At 39.0% G+C, this 20,691-nt stretch overlaps 2 long non-coding RNA genes across 2 annotated transcripts; one reads left to right on the top strand and one right to left on the bottom strand.

The window, feature by feature from the left end:
• Positions 1 to 432: 432 nt before the first annotated feature.
• Positions 433 to 20,039, top strand: LOC111552844. Its single transcript, XR_002734750.1, has 3 exons — positions 433 to 584; positions 1,093 to 1,167; positions 19,672 to 20,039. It is a non-coding gene; the product is annotated as an uncharacterized LOC111552844 (long non-coding RNA).
• On the bottom strand, positions 11,324 to 13,614 carry LOC111552845. Its single transcript, XR_002734751.1, has 2 exons — positions 13,437 to 13,614; positions 11,324 to 12,794 (listed from the first exon to the last, which is right to left on the bottom strand). It is a non-coding gene; the product is annotated as an uncharacterized LOC111552845 (long non-coding RNA).
• Positions 20,040 to 20,691: the final 652 nt, after the last annotated feature.

The raw sequence follows: 20,691 nt of genomic DNA, 5'->3' as shown, positions 1-20,691 counted from the left end.
CTGTTACAAAACTGGGAACCAAATGAACATAAAGTCTAGAACTAACAAGGTTTAATACAAATAACCTTATGGTATTTGTGGGAAGCCTTCATGTAGTTTATGTGACTTGCATAAAATCAAAGGCAGAGAGGCAAAAATTTAGTCTCATAGTGTATTGATTTTAATATATATTTAAGTTGGTGCATATTTCACCCAAATACGTGGATAAATTCAATATATTTAGAAGTCTGTAGAAGTGTGGTTTCTAAAAAAGTGTATTTTCTACAACATTGTTGAGGAATTTGCATGCATTGGGAAAATTTTCCCTTTGAGAAATTAATTTTATGAATAGCTAAAGTGACTGGTTGTGTTTGAGACTAAAAGCCTGTTGGAGAATTAGACTAACAAAGGGTGAAGGTGAAGATCATTAGAGGTTTTAGAACTGGCTGAGATGGGTTGCTGGGGTTGTGTAACTGTGCCTAGAGGGCGGGGTTCCTGTACATTCCTACTTCACCAGATAACCTGCCCCCAACACCACTTCAGCTTCTGCCAGACAGATGGAACTCTCCAGCCTGAAAATCTGCACAGCCATTCCAACAAGCAGGGTAGGTGAAACTTGAATTAAAATTTTCCCCTCTTGATTTTTCTACTTAAGGCCAGATCCTGTAGATACGGATAGAATAGAGGTCATCTAGATTCTCTCTTTTGGGCACACACGTCTGCATTCTTCCTAAGAACTACCTACCTGTAAGAGTTAAAAGGTGCTAGAGATCTTTCCCAGTTAGTACTTCATGCTAGATTTTCTTTTGTGTGTTTTTGGTTTTTTATTTTAAGGATTTCTTTTCTCTATACCATTCATTCCCCCTTTCTATCCTCCCTTCAGGGCCCTTTCCCCTCAATCACCAGCAGTTAAAATAATCAACCTCAGATTTTGGCTCCCAAAGGCACCCATTCCCCACCCTAGCGGTCAGTTCTAGGGACCTTATCCTGCTGAGTATGTAGGCCAAGAGGGCTCCAGGCTGGCAAATAGACGATGTATTGTTATGTTTTGTGCCTCTTGTCTCCCTCCAGATTTCTACTGTGTTTTGTTTTTGTTTTTCCCCACCACCTAAGGCTCTGCCTGAGGTTGTCCGAAGGATGCCGAGAAAAAGGATATCAGGACTGGAAGCGCTCTTACAGCAAAGATCCGTAAGTGAAAGTGCTTTTCAGAGGGGAAGGGGTGGGGTAGGGAATATGTGTAACTGACTGCTTTTGACTGAGTTTTAACGCCTGACTTTCGGGTCCTGGCCTTAAGTGTTCATCTTTTCTTAGAAAATGTTAGCAGGCTCGCTACCAACAGACGTAGCTGAAAGGATGCACAATATTTTCCACGTTGACAGAAATCACAGTGAATCCCCAGTTCAAAAGGATGTAGACACGGCAAAAGGAACATGGAGAGAAAACGAGAAAAATTTATACGGAGAAGTGGTAGTGGGAGACTGAAATAGGTCCTAAAGTGTAAATTAATTCTTTACGTGGAAATATGATTTCTGAGTCTTATGGTTGCTACAGGAACTTCCGGGACGCTCTTAACGCTTAAACACAGGGTTATTAGCTATCCCTGTTTCAGTTAAAGCTCTTTGCTCCAGAGCCAAGAACCTGCTTCTCTCTAAAGTTCTTCTTTGGATCGCCCTTCTCTCTCTATTTGTACACTAACATCGCCAACCTTCCCCAGAGCTGGCCCTCCGCCCCCAGCTCCTTGGCCTGGGTCACACCAGGGTCTCAGTCGGATTTAGCCCGGCTGCTCCGGGTCGGGCGAGGCACTGGGTGAGTGTGGGAGTCTCCTCTTCTGTCTCTTCGAAAGACTAGGGAAATGAACACCGTTCTGGGCTTGACTTTGTCCCTGCTGGGAATATCTCAGTTCCTGGCTTCGGAAATCTCAGGCAAATAATTGATTAATAATGCACACTTAGGAGACTTCGGTAGTACGCTCGAGAGCCTCTCTGTCCCAGAGTGGCTGAGAGCACGCGCCAGACACAGGTTGGCTCGGCCGGAAGCGAATCTGGGACTCTCGTCGCGGTGTCCTATTAATTAGCCTTCCCGGCACCTCAGGGACTCCTGGGTGAAGATGGAGAGGTGGCATAATGGCGGGACTTGAAGTCGTTGTGGCAGGGACCCGGCAGCGTTGTTTTCTCGGGTTTTGAACCGGTGTGGAGAAGTAACTTAAGCTGCTGAGTTGGGGCCGCCCTGGCTGCGCGGTGGCGGAGAAGGAGAGGAGCTCTCGGGACGTTGCGGCGGAGATCCCCGCAGAGGGTGAAGCCGGGCGCTGCGCAGGGAGCAGCAACGTGAGGGCGCTCTTGCCCAGGACAAGCAGAGCTGTACGTTTGGTAGCTCATATTGGCTGATGCCAAGAAAAGTGACTTCAGAACCTTGGCTGGCGCGCTTCCCTACCTTTTCCCTTTCTTCTTAATCTTCTGTGTACCACCACCTCCCCCCAACCTTTTTTCGCCTCCCAAAGTTGTTGCCTTTTGTTTACCCGGTGGCGGTTTCAAATCTCAGCACTTCTCAGCTAGTAGATAAAATTATTTGCTCTGTAATGGACATCTCTTCTCCTCTCCACTTGTTACCCCACTCCCCCTTCGCTTTCTATCCCATTTTGCTTCCCTCTGCCCAAGCCTGTGGTCCAAGGTGGAGGGATCTCACAGGAAAAGAGGTAGCCTCGGGGTGGGAATTCCCAGAGCACTGAAGGCGGCCAGTTGTTGGCCAGAGGGAGGCCGGGACTCCGGTGGGCAGAGTATCCCGCGAGTGCGGAGATTCTCAGGCGGTAATCTTCAGTCTGGGATGGGACTGGAAGGGCTGTCCAGCGATGGGAAGGAAGGGCTACGCAGAACAGAGGTGGTCCACTTCCGACTCCCCCCTCACCCGCCCTCCCCTGCAAGTAAGACTCAATTTCTATGATTCAACACTGTCTTCACCAGCTCCTCTATCAAACCCTGAGGTAGGCAGACATTCTGAAAGTGTTGTGATCAGAAAAGGCATTTAAAATGATAACAAATAACTCACAAATTACGTTTGTGAGGGTGAGAGGGAAAATAAAATGCCACACTTTTTTTCGTGGTCTGTTGCTTAGCACAGGTAATCTTTTTCCGTATCTTCGGTCCTATCTTCCCTATCTTGCAGAAAAGCCGCATAGGAGGAAAGCATGTTGGACATTTACAGATTTGAGATTCGTGTTGGAATGAAAGGGAATGTTTAATTAACAAACATATTTGGGTGTTCATTTTCGGCTTAGGTTGAATTTGCCTACTCCGCTGGCACTCTCAGAAACTGGAGTCGTCGTCTTCAACTTTATTCCTCCTCATCTCTTCCTATTGTCTCATTCTTTGAATCAATGCGTTTAAGGTGAAAACATATCTTCCTGCGTAGACGTTTTTGATTCCGTTGATTGAGCACGAAGACTAAAATCTGTAATGGGGTTATGGAGAGTTGTCTCTCAGTTCTTTCATTTTCTCATTGCTCTGAAATTTAATGACCTGATCATTGTTGTTTGAAGTTAAATTATCTGTTAAATTAGCCCTAAATAATAACTGATGATATTTTCCTTTTGGATTCGGTTGCCCTTGAATTCTTGGCCCTGGATGGGAGAGAAGTCTGAGAGAGTGTTTTGTGATACAATATTATAAAGACAATGAAAATCAATATTTGTGTGCCAGTGATATCACATAGGAAAAAAATCCCTTTCAAAGTAGCTGAATTTCATAAAGAAGACATTCTTTTAAAGGCTTGTGCTGGAGAAGCCTGGATTCAAGAATGAATGTAAATAAGCATCTTTGTTGATGAAGAAAAAATATGAACACTGTATTTTCATTACTCTCCAGAATCTAAATATTCAAACTCATCACATACTGGTGCTTGCTAATCTAAATCAATTCGTCCTTCCAGGGATACATATTCTCAAAAAGAAAATTTAACTTTTAGCAAAATCTAAAACATTGTTTTAGATGTGAATTTCTAGAAATCCAAAGTATATTTATTTCTTTGAGTCAGATACTAGTTTGTTTTGCAATCATTATATGAAACAATATTGAAACAATGCAGTTTTTTTTTTTCTCCTTGCTTGTTTCATGGTGCTTCCATATGCAAGTATAGGTGTGAGAGCTTCCATAGTGTACTGAGGAAATGACATCTTATTTGTTTCAACAAAAGGCCCGAAGAATATTTAAACCAAAATGTACTACAGTAGTTGAAAAAGATCTTTAAAAATAATAAGCACTATTGTGTGTTTTTCCTGTTAGAATGTACTGAATGAATAATTAGAGGCTGGGATAAAGGTTGAAAAATTCAGAGCAAGAATTAGGTGGTAATTTTATTATTTGATACTTTTATAATTTATATAATTAATGATGTCATTTTAAAGTTTGGCAAAGCTTTCGTAGAAAAAAACAGATTACTCCTCCCATCCCATCAGAAATACACTAGTAGGAATAAAGTAGATTCAGGTAGAACTGGCAGAAAGAATTTTTTTCCCAGTAGTAATAGTATTAATGGAGTTGAAAAATATACTTTTAATTATACATTGCAATCTCTGCTTGCAGGTTAGAAAACTAAAATCGATCATTCCTACATCAATAGTGTTGTCTATTACTACATTGATTTGTGTTTATTTATGCAGAGACTTTCAGTTATTTACTTACATATTTCAGCATCTGCTTCTTGATTATTATCGTGGGTTGCTTTTAATGAAAGAGCTTATATAGGAAGCGAAACACACTTGACAGATTCATTTTAAGTAAACCAGATAGTGAATTATGGCAACCCAAGGAGATTATGAAATTACTTATTCATACTTGCTTTTTAGCAATTAGGAATCTGTTTCTGATTAAAACCTCATGCTGCTTGAAAACTTCCATTCTTTTCTTCATACATTGTATTGATGTGCTTCAATAAAATAGAAAAATAGATGATTTTGTGATGTCAGATATAATGGAATGAAACTGCTAAATGAGCTTTGTTGTCTTTTTCCATTGGCATGATAAACTTACCTTCATAACAATAAGCTGGCCATTGAGTTTATTAATGCTGTTTATGAAAAATCAAGTAGCAATCATTTGAATATAGACATAATACATGTGTTTTAAAACATCTATTAACTCTAAATTATGCCAGGGGTACTTAGGCTGAATGAGACAATCTGGAGTTCTTGAGTATATAGTTTATATATGTATGTATATATATATATATATACACTCATATTTTGTATTATTTCACATTATGTGTGATTATAACTTACAAAGATAGACATCTCTTGAACTAATCTCTCACAGGAATGTTACATATCAGAATTCATTTGAACAAATAGGAAAACTAAAGACCCCGTAGTGTGCCTTTTATAAGCACACAGCAACAGTGGGATATTGAGATGCGTTAATGTCTGTGCCTCTCCTATCACCATTACAAAATATTTAAAGATGACTTTAAAATTGAGAGAAAAAAAGTGACCTAATTTATTGAGGGCTATTTAATGCTCATTTTATAGGACTTTTATTGAAGTTTGGAGGATTAATTCTTCCTTGTTAACAGTTTGTAATACATTTACCAAATACTGTTAATAGTCCTATTCTTCATCTTTTGGGCCAACCAACCACCCCCAGTCTGTGCAAGGAGTATAGCAATGTTTTTTTTTTTTATATTTATTTATTTATTTATTATTTTTTATTTTTAGAACGATAGGGCCTTGGGAGATGGAAAAGGAATTAATCTTCTCACCCTGGTGAGCTTTCCTGAAACTACTTATCCTTAGCGTCCGCGCTGTGAGAGGTGGAGCTGCTCTCAGTCCCGCGGGTGGCTGCAGACGGAAGGTGGGCGAGTCCTGGGATTAAAAAGTTTTGCAGAAGGTTGAAAAGAGGAGCAGAGGGAGAGTTTTGAGTTTATTCATTTTATTTTCCTTTTTTTTTTTTTTTTTTTTTTTTCTGTCTTGTGCCAAGCCCTCGAAGTTAACGTAGCAACGGTCCTCGTAGGACCAAGCGTTCTTGGCATTCTGTCCAGACTGAGATTCCAGAGCATGGGATGAACAGGACTTATAGCTAAAGCGTACTCACCCACCCCTCCCTCCGTCTTTTTACGCACGCAGCTACTCGTCCTCACGTGCATAGGGGTAGTGGACAGTGTTGACTTGAATTGCTCTCCCTCGCTCCAAGCCTTTCCTGTGAATGAAGCCGAAAATACTCGACAGGTCGTGAATAATCGTTTTAATGAGTGTGCAAAGCGTGCGACGGGGTGCACCGAGCTGTCGGGTTAAACAAACAACTTGTACCCTGACCAAATCCGATTGTTAAAGTGCAAAGTGATGTCAGTACCATTTCCATTGCCTTTCGGAAATCCACAGATCTGACACGCGGGAGTCCAATTTTCCCCATTAAAGAAAAATAACAATATTTTTCGACCGTGTATGTGATCTTCTTTAATATTAATCTGAGCCAAACAAAACCTCATTTGGAAAATCAGAGAATTAGTCGTGTCTCTCTCAAAGAACAAATTGGAAGAAAGGAATGAAGAGGAAGAATCATAACAAATATAAAATGTCTGAGGGATAATTTCTTCTTGATAGCTCCTACATCACTGCTGATCAATGTTGCAAAAATCTTCCTTCTATATATTGCTTTATAGCTCACTAAAGGCGAATGTCAGGTCACTTGTATCTAAACAACTGGACTGGTAATTTAGTCTTGTACCAAGATTGAATTTGTAGACCTGTAAGGGCTTTTTCTATCAAGCATTTAACGAAAATATTTGTTGTTTCTGTATTAGCCTGTGAGAGAATAAAGGTGTAAGTCGTTTGCACATTTATGCTTTCAAGGAAAAGAGTTTGGAGGAAAGTAATGGAAAAGGAACCCTAGTTGGCTATTATCTAAAATCATAACAAAAAAATACAAATGAGATTTTCACTGATTATACCCTCCCTCTTTTTTCACAAAACTGCACTGGAAAATGTTTTTTCTCATTCAGTAAGACCTATTTGAAATCAGTCGCGCGTTCTCCCTTCCTTATTGATTCTTTTATCTTCTTTAATAATTCCAAACATTAAATATCACATGAAGATTAAGAAAAAACTTTAAAAGATTTTTATAAAATCTTTCACACATTCCCTCTAAAAAATCTGTGGAAAGAAGAAATGTGTCACATATTTCCCCTACCAGCATTTTTTATATATTCATAATTCAAACAAAATGGCCATGATCCTTGGAAATCAGTATTCTAGTGCCACACATCTAGCTTCTTCAACTCAGTAACAACATAGGGAGATCAAAGCTTATATTTTTATTGGATTAAGTATTATATAGTACATATTTTCTATATGAAAGACAGAAAATATGTGATTCTCTGCAATCTGCAAGGTTATTTGTTCTCTTTTAATTGTAATCCATTTGGAGAAATGAAATTTTAGGGATATAGTACACTTGAATGTGGAAGCTCAGGATTTACTCACTTAACTCCTATTGGCCATAATGTGATCTACATATCTGTGTCTGTCTGTTGGGACCATCTATTTCACATACAAATATGTCTATATACAACCGATAGCAATTAAGAGAGTTAATTCAACTAAAATATACAGCTGAGGTATTTGATACAGTAAGCAATTTTTTTATGTAAGTTATTGTAGTTATGTTATTGTGGTTGCTAGTTTTTATACATTTGTCAATTTAGCACCAATTGGATAAAATGGAAGAGTCTGAAATTCAATTTCCATCATCAAAACTTGGAAAAGACAACCAGGGTTTTAGGACAGTGTTTTTGTTTATTTTAACTGTTCTCTAGTAAATGTCTGTATCAAATTATCAATTCAGAATATCCTTTATTTTCTAGGAAATTTAACAGAAAAATTAGTATTAAATCCTAGGAGCTTACAATTTTTAATTGTTTTAAATATTTTTGGGTAGGCAACAGACTGTGCAGTTTTTACCTAAACAGATTTCTTCTCTGTGGGCTGGAGTTGAGGAATTTTAGGACTCACTCAAAGGCCTGCATCCATTTCTGCTTTAGATACACAAACAGCAAAGCTAGAGAGTATGTCTGTTTTTGTGTGTATGTATGTAGTTAAATAACTATACTATCAAAACATTAATTATATTTGAAAGAGAACACAGCATGTTGTGAAGAAAATTGCATTATTGAATTTGTATTCCACAGAATGTCTGAGAGGGCTGAAATTGTATACCTGTCTTATATGATGCACCCTCTTCAGAGAGGTGCCTAACAAGAGCAAAGAGATAAAAGAGTCAAACTTGGAGGGGAGTGATCTTAAATGTTTGGTTCGTCCTGAGCAGAGGGAATCCACATGAAAATGCAAATCACATGAAGAACATACATGGGATCTTTGTTCCCTGTCAACAAAAACAAATAGAATTTTTTTTCCTCTACCAAGCAAATACAGAATAATCTTAGCTGAATTTGGGGGAGGGGGAGTGATTGAATGACTAAGAAAATTTCAGTTATTTTTTTTTATCCCCAAGTCCTATTTATTTCACAGCTGCCAAATTTTATGTCCAAAACTTAGGTTCTCTTCCTCCCAAATCCTACATTAGTATGAATCATCCCTGATCATTTTTAGTTTTTGGCTTAATTACTAGTTTTCAGCTTTAAATTACCAATAAACTAATTAATCTGACTAATCTTTCTAAACTTCTGTTGAATAGTATAATAGCTGCAACAAAAACAAAAATAAATAACAAAAATTACAATAATGACAAAAATAAACTTAATAATAATAATGCAAATAACAGCAGAAACAATTTTAAAATAATTTATCTGGCTGACAGGATGAAGATGTAATCCATTTCTATCTGAAATTTGTGGTTCACAGCTGCAGTCAGGCATTTCTCTGATTTCTTGTTTCACTGGTTAAATGGATGATCTATTCCAACCCAAGTTTCCTAATAGAGACTCCCTTGGTCTAATATGGTAGGTCTTTTTAATGGCACTGAGTATTTTTGTATCCACTCCCCTTTATTGCTATGGACATGCTGCCCTGCAGATGACATTCCCAAATAAACCAACCTTGGCCAGGGGGTGGGAGCGGGAAACTGGGTGCGGAGGCAGACGTGTGAAGGGATTCTTGGGTAAAAGGACCAGGTGCCTTCTAGCTGGAGCCCTGCTGGTGAGTGGGCAAGCTGTCCTATTTGGGAAGCAAGTTTACAAAGCTGAGGAGTTTGAGAAGGGCTGAGTCACTGAGGTTCCTATGAGTCCAAAGGGATCACTGGCCCTAAGGAAGCCAGCCCATAGGGCAAGACATAAGAGGTAGGAATTAGACCCCCCAGGATGAACTCTTGATTCCTTTAGGGATAGAGAGACATAAAGAGGATAATGAAGTGAAGGGAGTATATCTGGAGGGAAGAGAGCAGGTTAAAGATGTTAGTAACTGGTGGTGGTCTGGCAAGTAAAGCTCAGCCCATTTCTTCAGGAGAAGGGAAAAATGCTTTTGTGAGCTGTAAACTTGCCAAGGTTTATTGTTTAGGTGAAAGAACAGCCACCAGTTCCTAGGACTAGGCTTGAAAGTGTCTGCCAGTGAGTCTGTGTCTGCAGTAATCCAACTCTCCTCTCAGCCCCATGTTCTTCCCATCTCGTGAACCCCCAGGCACCATTATCCCCCAAAAAAGAAAATGAATGAAATTAAAAAACGGATTGGGAGGGAATCAGACTCAATATTTACCAGGAAGATATTGAGGTGAAAGCAGGTTGTTTTATAACTTCCTTCTTTTGTGAGGAGGGAAGGAAAGCTGGTTAGAAGAAGGGTGATTATGGAAGAGAACAGAGACTGAGACAGAAATTCTTTGGCAGTCCAGCAGCTACGGCCAAATGGAGAAGGATCTTAGCTATAGAAGGACAATTTTAGATCAAGGAAGAGTAACTGTTGAACATATTTTCTTTGTTCTGTTTTCTTGAAAAGTAATATAGCCTAGTAATGTATGTAAAAGCAAGATCTGTACACCTTAAAAATTACAAAGAGAAAGGCATAAATATTAATAGCAAGTTTTATCCTTTAGAAAATTTTAATGAAGATATTGTCTTCAAAATCATATACACACTATCCCAAAACCAAGCAGTATTTGAAGGAAGAAAGGGAGGGATAGAAAAAAAAAAGAAAAAAAAAAAAAAAGCATGCAACTTCCCTGCTGTAGTACCATGTATCTGTCTCTTCACCTTTCACGGCAGGGAGGCTGAACAATCCTAGTTCATTTCATTTCTTCCTAGTCTTTTCATTGTAAAAAGTATGAAAAATATTCCAGTTCATGAGAATATTATTTCACTAAAGATCAGCAAAGAATGAGGAGGTTTCATTTCTGATGATAAATTCTTTGAGGTGATGTTCAGGCTTATCTCGCCTAAGCCTGCAATGGGAGAAATGCAGCTCTGGCTGTAACTATATATCAATCTATTCTTCAGTGAGACCCCCAGTCTTCTCACTGCACTAATCAACTACTAAATTCACTCCAACTCTTCTGGAAGTACAGTTCTGCAACTTGAAATCAAACAGGAGCTTTCCATATAAAATGAAATTCTAATTAAAATAATATTTTAAGAAAAATACTCTGTTATTATGATAGTTTCTTATTTGTCTGAATTGTTCCTGTAGTTAAGAAATAATCATATGTTTCAATAAGAAAATTAAAAGAAATCAGCACTGCTAGTAAATGTGGCCTTCAATCCTGTTACATGTACTCCCGACTGGCTTTTGAGAATTTATTTTCCAACATTTTGGTTTTAATGGTATATAACTGAGAACCTCCAACTCAACAGAAAAATGCACAACTAAAATAAATTGTGTAATACTTTTGTCATGACAGAAAGAAACAATAAAAGCAGTTATTTCAAAGTAGTAAGTCATGCAGACACTATTACACATGCAGTTTATGCACCCATTTAACAAAATTAATATGCTTCTACATCCCAATATCTTAATGGCTGTTTAGGTAACCAGATACTTAAAACATATATTTAAATGCTTATGCACCTATATTACATATACCATGCTGCATATGATTCAAATATGTATGTTTTTCACAGAAACTAAAAAGCTGGAAAAAATATTGGTATCTCTAAGTTTTTGACTATCATAATTGGGGTTTATATGTGATCTACAAACACTGAAGGAAAGCCAGAACCACTACATTTTGCTTAGATTACATTATGAATCAAATAAAAGGTTCTTTCTGTCTTGGGGTGTGCAAGAGTGAGGAATGTAGGGGTTGATGGAATTAAGATATCTATTTTTTTCAGTAAGTCAATATGTAGTAATTTTATTCTTTTAACATTCTACTACTAAGTAAAATAAACATATACAGTTTCAAAAGCAGGAGCCGTAAGCCCAAGTCAAGAGATGATATTTCAGAAAAGATATTCAAATGAAGCTCAATAACATTTTTTCCAACAAAGAAAATTTCAAGGCAGATACAGCCAGATCTGTTGCACAAGTGGCAAAGCAAAATATTTTAGTAATGGGCTGTAGGGAGATTTAATGGACTGACACTCTGAATATTTAAGAGGAATATTCCTTTGAAGAGGATTCTATGATTGTCTATCAAGCTCCTCAAAAGGAGTGAGGGAAGGAAAGGTTTGGAGGGTGGATTATGTCCAAGCATCTCAGCTATTTCTAGTGGTGAAAAGATGACCTGGGTAGAATAGGAAAAGGTTTGATGATATGAGAGGATCTGCAAGAGTCTATTGGCCCTATCATGTTTATTCTCTTTTAGGTACACATTTCAAAAACATATCCTTTCCAACAGGCTCTCGTTTGCAGTCGCGACTTCACAGACAACAACCAGCTTGCATTCAAGTGTGGTCCAATGCATCAGCCTAGTTTTAAAAGGAAAACAATGGACAGGAAAAATAAAGTTACAGTCTTATCAATGAAATTCTTATTCTCAGTCAGAGAATAGGGAAAAGGGAGGCTCCCGAACAGGGTGATGGGAGGGGAATAATAACTCTTTAGGTGAGTTTTGGGAAAATGCTAAGTAAAATGCTGTTCAGAAATTGGGATTAATCGAGCAGTTTAAATACAAATCTGCCGGAAATTGGAAATCGTGCTCTGTGCGAATGAAAATGAAAGACTTTATGCATATTCTAATTTTCTCTCTTTGGCTGCTATTTTGGAGGAAGAGACTTCTTTTGCTGATGGTGGGACTTTTTTGTTCTGCACAGGAAATGTGTAAATGAACACAAATGTTTTTTCTTTTGCCTTTCCATTCCTCTCTTCCATTCTCCCCTCCCCCTTTCAACAATCAGAAGTTAGGGTGCGCAGTTCTGCCGCTACCGATCCCAGTGTTATTTCCCATTCCCAGGATGTTAGAGGGCACGCAATGTAGGCAGGACAGGAGAGTAGGGCTCCTCTGGAAATCAGAACTTTGGAAATCAATGCAGAGTTTCTATTATATTTTTCGACATTCAGAGAGCTAGAGGATGAGAAAGACTCTTAGTTGAATATGATGAAAAATCATCTAGATGAAAAATCGTCTAGAAAGCCATTTCCTCTCAAACCGAATTCTCAGTGACAACTAGGTGGAAGAGAGCTTAAAAGTGATCGTATAAACCAAGCTGTGAAGACCTATTGAAGATCAGTCCCCTGTCCAAACACTTTTCCTCCTAATCCTTTGGGAACATACAGGGATGGTGCATTTTAATTACATTAAGACCTGCAAGAAACTCTAGTTTTATTCTGATGTAAATCAGTCACCTAATGCTGAGAAGGACTAAAGTGGCTCAAATGGTCGTTTTGTGTTTTGTAGAATACATAGGGGACTCCTGAAATGTGGGGGATGAAGGTAGGGGCGGGAGCGACTCTGTGGGTAGAGAATGGAGAAAAAGATTGAGAGAGGTAAAGAGAAGTGCATTTGCAGGGCAAGCTGACAATTTCTCAATTAATTTGGGGCAGAGACAGAGAGACTCCGAGTTTCTAGCTTCTTTTCTATACCCCAGATAAAAAACTGAAGACAGCCTTATTCTGAACAACTCAATTTGAAAAGAGCCCCCCTGCGTATGTCCCCGCACCCCTTTCGCCCCAGAGGCCTCTTACAAAGCGCCACCCGCGCCTCCGGCGTCCGCAGAGGCCGGAGCCAGTTCTCGGCCCTGATCGCCGCCAGTCGCCCCGGCTTCGGGGAAGGAGGGAGGAGAGAATAAAGCGCCCCTCTTTCAATAAAAGCCACTGCCAACCACTCCAACAGACACATTTTCGGTGCCCCCGCCGGAGCTCCGGTGCCCCCGAATGACCGCTTTCTGCGATCGCGTCCGCCCGGACCCCGTCCCTCTTTCCCCTAGTCTTCAGGGAGGGGGCGCCGCTCGCATTTAGCCGGGCAGTTTAGCACTCCCGGCCCTACCCGCGTGGCTCCAGGCCCAGGGCGCCCTTCACTTCCCCGTTGGGTTTGGGGGACGCCAATTCGTCTAAGAAAACCCTGCGAGAAGAGCGCGGACCCTTCCCTACAAACCTCACGTCAGGGTTACAGCCACATTTAGGAACCTCTTCGGAAAAGCTGAGAAACTCCTATTTTGCAAAAAGCCTTCTGTACAGTGATGGGGCTTTGTGGTGGGAGGAATCTCTGAAAGGCCTCGTGCGACCTAGGTTTAGCGTCACGCCCTGCCCAGGGACATTCTCCCGCGCACGGGAGAACCTGCACTTCCGGTCTGCAACCCTCGCGGGCCGTGACTCTTCCCCTCCCCCACGCCGGGCCCTGCATTTCCGGCCCGCTTGCTCTCCTGCACTTCCGCCCAGTCACATGGATGATGGATAGCGTTGGGAGCTGTTTTCTCTATCTTCCAGGTGGCTGCTGGGATCCTAAACTTGTTTCTTTAATTTCTCTTTAAAATTTGAACGTCCTTTAGTTTTTTTCACTTCCATAGATTTGAGGGTCGAGAAAGCTAGAGGTGGAAAGAAAAGGCTCATTGAAGACAAATCTTTTTTGGCTTTTCAGATCACTTTCCCCTTCCTGAATTCCCTGTACAAATTCATACCAGCAGCTGAGATTTATGCCTCCAGGGCCTAGGCCAGTGTCTGCACTTAGTAGGCACACAATACATGTTGAAAGAATTACTGGATAAATGATATTCTGTCTTTAGGCATATTGTGCCTAGCTAGGGTTAATGGGTATCCTCAAATCAGTTGACTTCTGTGTTTGGCTGAATTCAGTTGAAAAGTTAATAAATACATAGTTTTTACAGGCACTTAAGTGTTATTTATTTAGGGACTCCCCCAAACAGGTGTGGGGCAAATCACCAAAAATTGTTGAAAAAACTATGTAAAGTTTTGTTTGCTTGTTGTTTGTTTGTTTTTTCTGAAACAGGGTCTTGCCCTGTTGCCCAGATTGGAATGCAGTGGCATGATCTCAGTGCACTGCAACCTCTGCCTACCTAGCTCAAGTAATTCTCCTGCCTCAACCTCCCAAGTAGCTGGGATTACAGGCGCCCGCCACCACGCCTAGCTAATTATTTGTCAGAGGGGTTCTCACTATGTTGCCCAGGCTGGTCTGGAATTCCTGACCTCAGGTGATATGCCTGCCTGGACCTCCCAAAGTGTTGAGATTACAGGCCTGAGCCACCACACCTGTGCTGAAAATATTTTCTTGAACTTCTTTATACATATGAGGTAAAATGCTGTGATTTTTAGGTTTTTGGGTTTTACCAACTCTCACCCACGCTGGAGTGCAGTGGTGCCATCTTGGCATACTGCAACCTCTGCCTCTCAGGTTCAAGCCATTCTCCTGCCTCAGCCTCCAGAGTAGCTGGGCTTATATGTGTGCACCACCACACCCAGCTGATTTTTGTATTTTTAGTAAAAACTGGCTTTTGCCATTTTGGCCAGGCTGGTTTTGAACTCCTGACCTCAAGTGACTGTCCTACCTCAGCCTCCCAAAGTGTTGGGATTAAAGGCATAAGCCATTGTGCCCAGCATTTTGCTTTCTTTTAAAACAGCTTTATTTGATAAGAGGTCAAGACCTTATGAAATGAATTTAAATTCTCGTAGTGAATTTGAGGCAGAAACTAAGACTCCTCTTTTGTTTTCCCTGCTGCTATATTATAGTTTAATTCACTTCCATGTTGTGTCTTCTGCCTCATTCGGCAGTTCTTGTTCTCTATAATAACTTTTGTTTTTAAATGCCAAAATAATTTTTTGTAACCAGTTAAGAGTTGTGAAGTTGTGAGACTGAATTCAGTCACTCATCATGTATTAAATGCATATCTACTGAGCACCGGTTGTGTAATCCACAGTCTGTTCCCCAGAGCATTTAATGACCCATGTTCATTGACTGTGAAATACTGAAAATATATAACCAGTGAGCTAGTAATCATGACAGTAATTTGAAATGTTATAGTTGCAAGTCAATATAAAGCATATTTATTAGCATCATTGTTAAGAGGTGTCAGAGGGATACAAATAAGACCTGCTCCTACCCTCTGGCAACTTACAATCTGGTTGGGCAAAATAATGAAATGTAAATTGATAGAAACAGCTACTAAACCATATTCGGTGTCTGGCATATTGAAGGCATTCAGTAAATAATTACCTCACAATAATTGCAGTCCTGTCATCCTTAGAATAGAGTATGATATTGATAAGAAGTAAAGGAAGGAATAATTAATAAAACTTTAGGAAATGAATTTGTCCTGTACATGTCACACATGGAGATTGGAATATGCAAGTTGATTGTGTGTAAGAAGAGTAAAGGGGGCATAAGTAAAGATGAGAAAGATGTTTGATGAGATGGAGTTTGGTGGTAAATTGAAGGAAAACTTAAAGACCGTTTGGAGGAGTTTCTATTTGATAGTAGAGGTAATAAAGACCCATGGTGGCCCTATGAGCAGAGGATGACATTACTAAAATTGAGTTTTATTTTAAAAATGATTATAGGCTGGGCGCAGTGGCTCATGCCTGTAATCCCAGCAGTTTGGGAGGGAGAGGTGGGCAGATCTTCTGAAGTCAGGAGTCCGAGACTAGCCTGGCCAACATGGCGAAACCCTGTCTCTACTTAAAATACAAAAATTAGCCGGGCATGGTGGCGTGTGCCTGTAATCCCAGTTACCCAGGAGGCTGAGGCAGGAGAATTGCTGGAACCTGGGAGGCAGAGGCTACAGTGAGCCGAGATTGCGCCACTGCCCTCTAGCCTGAGCGACAGAGCAAGACTGTCTCAATAACATACATACATATATATACACATACATATTCTAGCCAGCTACTGAATATAGGGAAAACTGCAGGAGAAAAGATTTTGGTGCAGTTCTGGAATGCAGTACTGTTAGAGGATCGCTATAGTCAGAGCTATCATTACGTCCCTTCTCCTCAATTTTTATACAATTGAAATTGCATTGAAATGATGAAATCAGGAATGAATCTTGCATAGAACAAAAGCCAGAGTACCACTGGAATCAGTATTACCCCCTTATTTTTCATTATTGATAGTGACAGGGGATGTTAGACATTGAGAGAAGGCACCTAACCCCAAAATATCTTCATCACCAGTTAAGCTCTAGATTTTTTTTTGCATTTAGCATATTTACCCTTTATGCAGTTGTAGTGGTTCTCAACTGGGGTGATTTTTGTCCCTTCCCTCCCCTGGGAGACTTCACAATGTCTGGAGACATTTTTTAGTTACAGCACCTCTGGGGACACTACTGACATCTGGTAGATAGAGGACCAGTGTATTGCTGAACATGTTAAATTCACAGGACGGACCCCCACAATCACAAACTACTATGTCCAAAATGTCAGCTGTTCTGAGCTTGGAAAATCCTCAGTCATGGGAATGAAGCATGAGCTCCAACTCTGGAGAGCTGCACTGTGAGTCCCAGGTCTTCACTTCTATCATGGCAACAATTTCAATCTAAGAAATGTTTTGCTTAGTGAGACAAATATAACTCTGAATATGCCAGTAACTTTGCTTACCCCTGAGGCCTTAGAAACAAGAAAATCAGAAGGGTACCTGCTTGGATTTTCTACTTTTTATAAAATAAAGTTAGAAATCTTCTTAAGGATTTGTCTTCATCTAAATGTTATTTATTAAACTAATAAAATGTGCCTTTGGAGTTGCTTAGCAACTTATGGAAAGCTTGCTTTTTAGAAGTTCATTTGTTTGTTTAAAACCTGAATAGGTTGTATATTATTAGCTACATTACATAAATCAACAAAGAAATGTACACTGAAAATGGAATAAGATGTTTCAACACATTTTCTTCTCTCCTGTCTGGCAATTAAAACATTCTAATTGTCTAGTAGAATTGCATCAAGTATTCGACAAACATTATTTATGTATGAAACTTCAACATAATATTGAGTATGTAAGAGAACCAAAGGGGAAAAATTAAGCAGATTTGTCATAAAGTATGTGTTTATCTTAACCTTTCTTCTTCAAAAATCTTATCTACTAAGTACTTTTATCAGACACTAATTATATGCTTTCTGAATAGAATTTCCCCCACACCCTTCAGTGCCTGCACCCTTTAATCATATCTCATTACATCTACCTAATCCATATCTTTTTCGCATTGCCAGGGCTCATTAACAGTTTTAAAAGCCAATCTTGGACATTATCACTCCTTATAATCGAAATGAAAATAATGCCAATAATGTTGTATTTCTAAAATAAAATTGATTATTTAAATTTTGTTCCAAAGCCATTTCTTCTTTAAATATTAATGAGAAATTAGCTTTCAAACATGCATTAAACTAGCAGGACTGGTAAGATGTATGTGAAAACCCTAAAGCACCTTTTCAAAGAAGTTATTTTTATAAGCTGTTTTAACAGTGGATCATCCGTCACTTTGAAGGGAAGTGATCCTTGATTAACAATTGGCTGATATTGTGTTTCCACAGATGTGTGGCAGCAATACAGCTGCTATGCATGAAACAGTACAGGTAATTCACAGGATAAATGCATTTTCTTTTTCTGATTGAAAAAGATGAAATGATTCTTCGTCTTTATATATTACCCCCATTTAATAGTTATTGACAAGACAAACCAAATGTTTCACTGAAATAATGAACTATAGGCACTGTGTTTCCCATAAATTTAAAGAAATCGTTGTCAATTTGGCTAGTACTTTATTCCTTTTGATTTCCTGTTTTTAGAAAATAAAACCCTTAAAAATTTGCAGTTACATGACTAAAGGAGAGCATCATGGTAATGACTTTTTAGGACTTGAAAGTCAAATCTTGTCTCTCAGAATGTAATTACATAGGACTAACAAGTTATTCTCTAAAATGGAAGCTTCCTCCACCATTATAATCAAGCTTGAGATTCTTTCTTGAAAGTAATCAGGAAAAGTTTAATGGCCCATTATTTATTTTTTATTTATTTATTTATTTATTATGCACATACTATTAAGTTACAGAGTTCAAAACAAACACTAACCAAAAGTCATTGTCCAAAAGTACAGTTTTTTGAGGTGGTGTGCACTTGTGATCCCAGCTACTCCAGAGGCTGAGGTAAGAGATCACTTGAGCCCTAGAAGTCAAGGCTGCAATGAGCTATGATTGTGCCACTCCACTCCAGCCTAGGCAACGGAGAGAGAGATCCTGTCTCTAAAAAAAAATGTACGGTTTTTAGACAAGTATCCCAAGCTATTGTCCATTAGTAGTGGAGACATCATAAAGTTTTCATTCTTCTTTGAGTTATTTTCCCGCTCATTAGTTTTGCCAGATAGCAATGACCTCTTGAGTATTTTATCAGCTGTTTCTTCTAGTTTTTCTTTGGAGTATATTTATTTTTTCCTTTAGAATTTTGTGTTTCTTCTGATTTCTCTCCATTAATATGGTTCGTCTTGTTGCTGACTACAGAAACCTTTAAAGCAGAATCAAATGAAACCGTACAGTTGATGAGTTTGGTTTGTAGTGTCATATCTTTGTAGTTGTACAGTTGCTAATAATCAAATACAGTAATACAATTAGATATGTAGGATCTGTAAGATTTTTTTTTCCAAAACTCACTTAGAATTTTCTCTTTTAAATTCCTTTTATTTCTATTTATGTATTTATTTATTTGAGATGGAATCTCGCTCTGTCACCCAGGCTGGCATGCAGTGGCACAATCTTGACTCACTGCAACCTCCACCTCCTGGGCTCAAGCGATGCTCTTGCCTTAGCCTCCCAAGTAACTGCGATTACAGGCACCCACCATCAGGCCTGGCGTGTGTGTGTGTGTGTGTGTGTGTGTGTGTGTGTGTATTTTTGTAGAGATGGGGTTTCACCATGTTGGCCAGGCCGGTCTCAAACTCCTGACCTCAGGTGATCCGCCCACCTCAGCCTCCCAAAGTACTGTGAGCCACTGCACTTGGCCCCTTTTATTTATTTAATAATTTTTTTTGTAGGATAACATTGCACATACTCAGTTATGCACAAGTCGTTCACCTTTCTTTGCTTTACTGAAATAGCTTGAGTATTCAGATCTTGCCAAATTTTTATGGTGACATGATAGACAATACTTATTTAAATGGAATTTCCTTCATTTTATTATCAGTTAAATTAACTCTATAATAAAAAAATAAAACTTGGTGCACTTAACAACATAGCAAATCACCATAACAATTTTAAAATTACAAATATAGTATTAATATACTTTAAAATTGTTTTTGCTTTGGTAACCTGGGTTTTGTTTTTATTTCTCTTATTAAGAAATTTTGACTTTTCTATACTGATAATCTTTTTCCTTGTCCTTTTCATGTTGTTATTTTCAGAGGTTTTTCATTAGTCAATACAGTGAAGGCTGGCATGATCATCAGCTTCCCATCAAATAATATCTACTCATCAGTGTGCTGTTACCAATCAGAGATTTTCAAGCATGAGTTCTCCAACTCAAAGAAAAGTAGCTGGATCCAGGAAGAAAGGCATTTGGGGAGGAACAACGTTCTTTACAGTGCTCAGGATGTGTCTCCAGAGAAAGTTACTTCAGCACTAAACAAACAAACAAACAACAATAAACAACTTTCCTCTACAGTATTTTCCAGGCTCTAAACTATTAGACAGGCTCCTAACTTTATCCAGATCTCTCCCATGTCTGAATTCTTGGTCATCTTCCTTGCCTCTGGCTCCACAGGTAAAGAAGAAATAATAATAAAGGAACACAAATCATATGTTTCTGTTGGGCTGACTCATTCCACTTTTGAAGCACCCAGTGGATTAATTAGTCTTATTATTGCATTTACTGTTACCTACACATATGTTTGTGAGAAGGCACTCCTCTTGGCATTTGCCTAGTTGGAAAAAGGAACACTGAGACTGTAGCCACTGGATAATGCCTTGAAGTTCATGGCACTGTGGCAGCATAAAGCTTGAAGAGACCTAGCTTTTTTATTGATGGAGTGCAACTGATGATATAGCATCACCTTTCTCTGACACTGTGTAATAGCTTTTAGTTATTATGAACTACTTGCTTCCAGTGCAGCAGTTCTTGCCTACCATACCAGTTTGGCACTATTATAAAGAAACATTGTACCCCTTATAGGAAGAATTTGGAGAGTTTTAGTATGGTAATCAAGATGTGTATTGTAATAATTAACTGAATTCTGTGAACACACTGTTTCTACCTTATGCAAAAGAAAAAGAGAACAGCTGCAATTATTTATCTTCACTCATTTCTCATAGATAGCCAGGATTTTTCAGTGTACATTCTCTTGTCCTGAAATTATTTTCAGTTCTTGTTGGTTCTTATAGATTATTGTGAGAAAGCCACCAGCAAGAAATTTGAAATAAAGAAC

This window comes from Piliocolobus tephrosceles, chromosome 6 (genome assembly GCF_002776525.5).
Source record: "Piliocolobus tephrosceles isolate RC106 chromosome 6, ASM277652v3, whole genome shotgun sequence".
NCBI lineage: Eukaryota > Metazoa > Chordata > Mammalia > Primates > Cercopithecidae > Piliocolobus > Piliocolobus tephrosceles.
This window is presented reverse-complemented; position numbering and strand designations above follow the sequence as displayed.